Source organism: Empidonax traillii, unplaced genomic scaffold (genome assembly GCF_003031625.1).
Source record: "Empidonax traillii isolate 1590-97213 ecotype Southwest subspecies unplaced genomic scaffold, ASM303162v1 scaffold1200:size254552, whole genome shotgun sequence".
NCBI classification, from domain to species: Eukaryota; Metazoa; Chordata; class Aves; order Passeriformes; family Tyrannidae; genus Empidonax; species Empidonax traillii.
Window position 1 is genome coordinate 31,242 of NW_020956393.1, and position 8,830 is coordinate 40,071.

An 8,830-nucleotide genomic window follows, 5' to 3' on the forward strand; every position below is an offset into this window, starting at 1 on the left:
TCCCTATAATACCATGAAACTTTATTTTGTTGTTTGGGTGTTGTTTTGTTTTTTTTTTCCCTTGATGTGGAAACTGTTGTCTGTTCAACGGCTCTACCCCTTTCCTCTCCTGCATTTTTGCCTGAAATCTTGAGTGCAAAGTCATGGAGGATGTCTGCTGTAGAACCTTTACTTTGCCTTGACCCTGATTTTTGTCTTTTTTTGCTTTGATTGAATGACAAATACCCACATTTCTTAGATATGAGATGTTGATACAGACAGATTAGAGAAAATCTGCAAATTATTTTCTGGGGACTTCTTGGAGTTACTTTCAATTTATTATAATACCTCCATTTTGTATCCAGACAAAGCACTATCCTAATCCACTTATTGCTGCCTGATAAGCAGTGTGAAATAGATTTTGCTGAGGATTTTTAGTAGCCATTTAAATTCCTCTGAAATAATTTTATCACTTCTGTCAAAAATTACCCTTCTCAGATCATTTATTCTGTGAAATGAATGATGTGTGTACTGTAACTGGCTTTTATAAATGCCAGGTTTTGAGCACTCTATGATTAATGTGCTTATTCTTGTCAGCAAAATGAAGTTGTAGCCTATGCAAGTATCTCAGCAATTTCTAGAGCATTCTGGAAACCCCTTTGGTGCAGCCATGACCCACTGAGAAATAAAGTGATGCAACAGTAACTGAAAGAGAGGAGTGAGAATTTGTGAGAGAAGAGGCCCTGCAGACGCATGGTTGAGGGAAGAAGAAGGTGGAGGGGGCATTTCAGGTGCTGGAGCAGAGAATCCCCTACAGCCCCTGGTGAAGACCATAGTGAGGCAGCTGTGCCCCCGCTGCCCATGGAGGTCCACAGTAGAGCCGATATCCACCTGCAGTCTGTGGAAGATTCCCGTGCTGGAGCACGTGAATACCTGAAGGAGGCTGTGACCCTGTGGGAAGCTTATGCTGGAGCAGACTCCTGCCAGGACCTGCATGGAGACATGAGCCCGTGCTGGTGCAACTTTGCTGGCAGGACTTGTGACCATGTGGGGGACCCACGTTGTTTCTGAAGGACTGTACCCCATGGAAAGCACCCAGGCTGGAGCAGTTTGTGAAGAACTGCAGCCAGTGGGAAGGAATCACATTGGAAAAGTTTGTGGCAGACAGTCTCATGTGAGAGGAATCCCACAGAAAGTGAAGAGTCTCATGCCAGGATCAGTGGTCTCTTCAGGTCTCTTGTCTCTACTGACAAGATTGCCTCAGGGTATTCACCATGGTTTTGGGACAAGGACTTTTGGAGGACTGCAGTTGCAGAAAGGGACCTGCACATGCTGCTAGAGCCTTCACAATGCCAGCCTGCCTATTCACCACAAGCTCATCATATTTTGGGGGAACCCTACATGGAGACATGGCAAGGAAAAAAAGCCTGAGCCCTCTGCTACTTCATCACTACAGACTTTCAGCAAAGCTAAAGATTCACAGAAATTCAGATTTATGAAGGTTGCTGGCTCTGCTCCAGCTCCGAGCAGCTTTTCAAACAGCCATGTCTTGGCAGCACCGTGCACACTGTACACATCCACACCGAGTTCATCTTTATTTTGAATCCTTTTGGTAGCTCTCATAGATTTTAGCTGCTGTTTTTCCGGTGTTCAAACAGTGGTTAAATAGGAATGCTTCCAGTTTTTGCTATAACTTCAAACATAATAAAATCTTGAAGTAAAGAAAAATGGCTATTTCTTTTGACCGAGGACTCAGAAAACTGATGACACTTCCTGAAAGAAACAGTGCCTTTTCCAGACAGATTTACTCATTGTGAGGGGATCTTCCCAGTTTTGCAGGGCCAGGTGGGATGTCCTTGATCTGTATCACCATCAGAAAGGGGAGAGGAGGTCTGACAGATAGCTGCTGCACTTTCATTTTTAAAAGATAATGTATGTGATGCCTAAAACTATTTCAGCTCTGTTTACATCCAGTTCTGTCTCAGCCTTGAATACCCTGGCTCAGAGGCCCTACATTTTGTGGGTCTGCTGTTATGAAGACGCCTTGTGAAGCAAGATTAAAGCTTCTGGAACCTGCTGTCTTCACGCCCCTACAAATTGCAGAGGAGGCGTATTTCAGTGTGGTACAGGTATTTAGAAAATCCGCAGAGCCTCCATGAGCCTTAGCTGTATGTATTTCACCATTTAACATAATTTCAGCTGTGATAAAATGATCTGACCACTAATGCTATGTTGTCAAGGAGATTATTTGACCTACCTCAGAAGGCATTCACTATGTGGAAAGCAAAAAGCTCAGAATAAGCAGTTCATTTTAAAAGACCGTCCGGGCATAATCATTGATACTGTACAAGAAGCAGTATACAATAATGCTTTCTTTCTGTCTTCATGAAAATTGGATACTCTAGTCATAGTTCAAACTGGATGGGGCTAGATCTCTTAGGGAAGATCTCTGATAAAGTGTTATAGGTTTTTTAATGCCTGTCAGGGAGCAAAGATAGGGAAACAAGCTGTAACTTCATATTATGCAGTGGTAACATAAGAGAATTTATGAGAATGGTATGTGATAAGAGCAGTTGAACTAGAAAGATGCCTAATAATAACAAGACAAGAGGTCTTTCTATGTTTCTTTGCACAGACAGAATCTGATCTGATGTCTGCTTGAATCAATGAGAAAAACTCCGTCATATTTTGCATTTTGGGTCCAGTCTCTGTAGAAACAGGATCACAACAAAGAAGAGCCAGTCATAAAGAAATATCCTTAAAATCTGCAAAATCAACAGGTTGTGCATGCTCTCAGAACAACTTGCCCATTCTGAGATTTTCTACCAACTTGTGGAAAGGACAGGTAGCACGAGGCTTGGATTATCTCAGCTCTGCCCTGCAGTTTTGACATGGTTAGCCACTGTGTGCTTCTCCTGATGCACAGAGAAATGCAAAACAGGCTTGAGATACCAGTTGCTCTTCCCACAGAAATTGTGGACTGACATATCCAGACTGTGTGGATTAAAAAAAAAACAAAGAAGTTATTTTCGAGTTTGTGTTTTGTGCTGTCCAGTTTTGGGAGTGTGAAGGACAATAAGGTTCACTAGAGCTGTTTGAAATTCGCTAAAGCAGCTCTGTTTCTTGCAGTGTTAAATGAAGATGAAAATGTACACAAAACACATTCCACCTCAAAATTCTTGGTACTGCTTCATCTCAAGGTTGCCCGTGCAAGGAATCATTGTTGGGGCCTGGAGCCACAAATTCTCACCTTCTTGTAGCAGTGCTTATTTTCAGACATATTTTGTGTTTGTTTAGCTTAAGTCCTGAGGCTTCTAAACTGTTTGTTTGTATGAACTATATTTCATGTTTTGTGGTATGTGTTAGGTAAAGGTAGCTTTTCTTTGTTGAATGTAATTTTCCATGGCCCTTGCATCTACTGTGTGTCTGGGGAGCAGGGGTGTCATTTAACCAACTTGCTAAGGTAGCACGCATGTTTTAAAAAATGGCCAAGCCTTGTCAACAAGCTATGACTTAATTTTTCTTGGCAATTACATGAAAAATAATAAGTGCTTGACAAAACCCCAGAATTTTATCCATCTGGCAAAAATATATAAGAAAAACTAACCTTACTACTCTGCTTGTGCCGCTCTCCTGTGTCTGACTTCCCACCATACGTGTACTGCTCCGATCTGCTCTGCACCCAAACACAGGTCCTGGCACAGCCTCCCAATTTGAGTGCCAGGAGTACACTGGAGTCTTTTCCAACATCTTCCTTTAGAGTCATGGAAGCAAGCAGTTGGGAAGATACATCTGGAGATCATCTAGTCCAACTCTATGTGCAAAGCTTTCACAGGTGCATCAGACTGCTCAGGGCCTTGCCTAGGCAAATTCTGAAAACCTACAGGTTTCAAGTCTTGAAATCACTCATCCAAATAGTTTGCCATGGAACCTGCAGTACAGTGTTACTGTGGCCCAACCTCACCCAGCACCACTAAATCACTGATGATTTCAAGGAGCAGAACCCGAGTGTTCCACCCCTTCATCCCAGGTGGCATACAGAGGACTGAGCCCCATGGGGCAGCGGGCTGTGTTTTTCAAGGCTGAGCAGCCTTCCACATCTTTCTCCATCGCCCTCTGTGGTGGGGCTGGGCCTGCAAATGTGGATGAGGTGAGGGGGGGGGGGTGGGGGAGGGAGTAAACCGTCCCCAGCCCCTGGGAGATGCTTGGCTGGTCTTGCTGGCTTTGTTCTGCACAGTAAATCATCAAGCAGATGCTCTCTCCTTCAGTTCATCCACAGCCCAGTCTTCTCCTTCAAGTGCTGCTGTCAAGGCCACTTGCAAGCCAAGTTAGCCTTTTGTCCTTTTGTTGGTGTTTGTTTGTCTGTATTGTGGTTTGGGGGGTGGGTGGTAGGTGGTTGTGGGTTTTGGTTTTGTGGGTGGTTGTAGGTTTTGTAGGGGTTGTGGTTTTATTTCTTTAGTAGTTTTATTGTTGTGGGGTTTGTTTTTCTTTTCCCAGTTTCTTTATTTTCTGGCTTATGTGGCTTTCTTAACCCTCGTGTTTCTCTAAAAGTGGTCATCAACTGTATTTCCTTCCCTGCTGCTTGTCCCCAAATCTTTTCCTCGAAGGATTCCTAAGCAGTTATTTATCATCCTTTTCTGGTGCTGGTTCAAAGACTTCTGCAGAAGGCAGCAAGGATCCCCCTGAACAGCCAGGCTGTCTCTTAAAGTTGCCTTAGTGGCTGATATCAGACTGACAGTGTCTGTGGGTGAGCCAGGTCACAGGGTGCTGCTGGGCTGCACCCCTGGGACATCAGCACACTGACAGCATGCAGACTGGAACAGGAAGGTAGGAGCAGGGTATGGAGCAAAGCCTTTACTTCTGCAGTCCTTTCCCCTCCGTAAAACATTTCCAGATTTCCTTGTGGGCCAGCAAAAGGAAGGGAAGGAGGAGCTGAAGTACTGGATTATATATAAGCACAAGAGAACAGGACTCTGTCATGATGGGGAGTGAGGGATCCTTCACAGACTTTCTCCAAGGATGCTACCAGGCTTCACATGGGGCTCTGCCAGCAATTTATGGGAGTATAATGCTCAGCCAGGAACAGGATTAACATTTCTTTCAGACTATTACATCCATTGCCACTGGTCCTCTCTCGTGGTTTCTTGTCTCCTTCTTCCTTGTTTTATTCCACTCTTAATTTTGTCCCTATCCTCAAGAACAGCATTAACCCCTTTAGATTCCACATGTGAAGTAGGAATCTGAAGTGTGAAACACTCCTTCTGTGATACGTCATATATTTTGAACTATTCTTGACGGTTGCTTTTTCTCAGTAAAGCCATTTTTCTCCCATGATATTGGCAAATAACAGGAACTGCTGTTTACATGCTCTCATGACCTCATTCATCATACATGCACACTGTGTAAGTACAAAGCAACAAAAGGGAGAGAGTCTATGGTTCCCTGTTATGGCTCTGTTGGTGTTTATGAAGAATTGATTTTAGCCGGTGGTGCTAACAAATTTTTCTGATAACAACTCATTACTAACACATGACAGCTGAGTCTGGCAGTTCACCTTGAAGATAAACCCAAAGATCTAAAGAGATGAATGAGGAGCAGCTCCACTGAACTCTTAAATCTCCATACATCATAAAATTACTGGAACAGCTGTTAGAGATTGCAGTGATGCTTATTCATTTCAGTGATTGAGCTCTGAATCATACAACCATACTTCACTTTCTGTCCCATTTAAAATGTTTTTCTGTCGTTTACTTACCTTCTCTGTTGACAGGCTAAGAGGAAGATACACCTGAGCCACCAACACCCCACCGCGCTACTGATCACTTTGGAAACAAAAGGTAGAGCACTATAATCAGTTAAATCTCTTCAGCAGGTAATACCAGGCTGAAGTCAACTCAGCAGGTATTTTTGCCCACTGTTTTCACTTCTTCAGCTTTGTAACTGACTGGGCAAGAACCCCATGTACCTGTTATAGTATTGACCCTATCACACTGGGGGGCTGATGGGGTTGGAGGGGCGGGGGTGGGAGCATGTCATACTTCTCCTTTCCTGCTCCAACATACTGTGCTGAGAGCAGCCAGGGGAGAGGACAAAGGTCTCTAGCTGTGAAGTAGAGCCTTTGATCCTCCCTTCTAAGGTGGATATGGAAAACATCCATAAAACTTACAGGCCTTTAGAACTAAGGGCAAGGGTAAAAACCACCTGGAAGTGAGCGTGTTGTCCCACACACAGTGATAAAGGAATTTATGGAGGAGGAGGGATGAGAATAAACAGGGAGAAGCAGAGGGAAAGAGCTGTGTATGGTAGGAGATCCAAGTCAACTGCCCTTGTCCTTATGGGGGACTTCAACTTGGAAGAAATAAACTGGGAGCATCACACAGCTGGTACAACCCAAGTCAAAAGATTCCTAAAAAACCTGGATGACAACTTTATGGAACAGGTTCTAAGGGAACCAGCTCGTAAAGATGCCATCTTTGATCTGCTGCTTGTCAACGGAGGGATCTTGTGAGTGGAGACTGGTGGCCATCTTGGCCACAGAGACCACGAAGGGTTAAAGTTTAAAATCTCTGTTGACAGGAGGAAAAGTGCCAGCACAACCTCAGCTCTGGACAGGAAGAGAGCAGACTTCAGGCTGCTCAGGGAATTAGCAAAATTCCCTGGGAAAATGTTTATGCAGGTGCTGGGGTCCATCAGTGCTGGTCACTTTTCAAACATCACTTCCTAAAGGCACAGGAGTGAGTAATTCCCAAACGTCAGAAATCAAGTAGGCAAGGCAGAAGGCCAGCTTGGCTGAGCAGGGATCTTCTGTTGGAAATAAGGCAAAAAAGGAAGGTGTATGCCCAATGGAAGCCAGATCAAGTGACATGGGAAGAATTCAGCGATGCTACTTGCCATTGTAGGCAGAAAATCCGTGCAGCCAAAGCTGGAGTTGAAGCTGCCAGAAATGTAGGGGACCATAAAAAGACTTTTTTCAAATACATTAATGGCAATAGGCTGTATAGAAATATCATCATCCTGTTATAAGATGAAGATGGTCACCTCACAAAGAGGGGTAGGGACAAGGCAGAGGTTCTTAATGCTTTCTTTGCCTCTGTCTTCAACAGGTATGATGGACCAAGGGGGTCTCAGTGCCCTGAGCTGGAGACTGTGAGAGGGATCAGCTCCCAGTCGACCCTGAAATTGTGTGGGATCTGCTGCTCCATCTGGATCACTGCAAATCTATAGGGCCTGATGGGATTCATCCAAGAGTCCTCAAATTGCTGGTTGATGTCATTGCAAAGCCTGTCTTCATGATTTTCAAGAGGTCTTGGGAATATGCAGAAGTCTCAGCTGACTGGACGCTGGTGAACATTGTCCCTATTTTCAAGAGGGGCAAGAAGGAGGACCCCAGAAACTACGGGTCTGTCAGTCCCACTTCAGTGCCTGGTAAAGTTATGGAGAAGATTATTCTGGGAAGTATTGAAGAACAGCTGAAAGACAGCACAGTTATTGGTCACAACCAGCATGGCTTCAGGAGAGGAAAGTCCTGCTTATCCAACCCAATTCCCTTCTATGACAAGGTAACCTACCAAAGCTGATCAAGGGAAGCCAGTTGATGTAATCTTTTTGGATTTCAGTGAAGATTTCCATACTATCTCTCACAGGATCCTTCTGGAGAACATGACCAGCACACAACTGGATAAACACGTCGTGTGGTGAGCAATTGGCTCACAGGTTGAGCACAGAGGGAAAGAGTGAATGGGGTGACATCAGACTAGTGACCTGTCACTAGTGGGGTTCCACAGGGCTCTGTCTTAGGCCCTGTGCTCCTCAATATCTTCATAAATGACTTGGACACAGAACTGGAAGGGATACTGAGCAAGTTTGCAGATGACAGAAAACTGGGAGGAGCTGTTGACTCCCTTGAAGGCAGGGAGGCCCTGCAGAGAGACCCTGACAAATTAGAGGACTGGGCAATCACCAACCACATGAAGTTCAACGAGAGGAAGTGCCGGATTCTTTCCTGGGATGAGGCAACCTTGGATGTTCATACGGACTGGGAAATGAGATGCTGGAAACAGTGCCATAGAAAGGGACCTGGGGGTCCTGGTCAACATCAAGTTGAATATGAGTCAGCAGTGCCCTGGCAGCCAGGAGGGCCAACCATGTCCAGTGGGGAATCAGGCAAAGCATCACCAGCTGGTTGAGGGAGGGGATTGTCCTGCTCTGCTCTGCACTGGTGCCGCCTCACCTTGAATATTGTGTGCAGTGTTGGGCACCACAATATGAGACAGATATTAAGCTGTTAGAGAGTGTCCAAAGCAGGGCAATGAAGATGGTGAAGGGCCTTGAGGGGAAACTGTATGAAGAGTAGCTGAGGCCACTTGGTCTGTTCAGCCTGGAGAAGAGGAGACAGGGGAGACCTCACTGCAGTTACAACTTCCTTGTGAGGGGAAGAGGAGGGGCAGGCACTGATCTCTTCTCTGTGGTGACCAGTGACAGGACCCAGGGAATGCTCTGAAGTTGTGTCAGGGGAGGTTTAGGTTGCATATCAGAAAAAGGTTCTTTACTCACAGGGTGGTTGGGCGCTGGAACAGGCTCCCCAGGGAAGTGGTCACAGCACCAAGCCTGACAGAGTTTAAGAAGCATTTGGCTGATACTTTCAGGCACATGATGTCACCCTTGGGGATGGTCCTGTGCAGGGCCAGGAGGTGAACTCAATGATCCTTGTGGGTCCCCTCCAATTCACTATATCCTGTGATTCTGTGAAATTGTATTTTAAACCATGCTATCTATTAACAAAACATGTTTTTACAGTCTGGTAAGAAAAAGCATCAACTCTTAACTGTTAACTAATTATTATTAATATAGC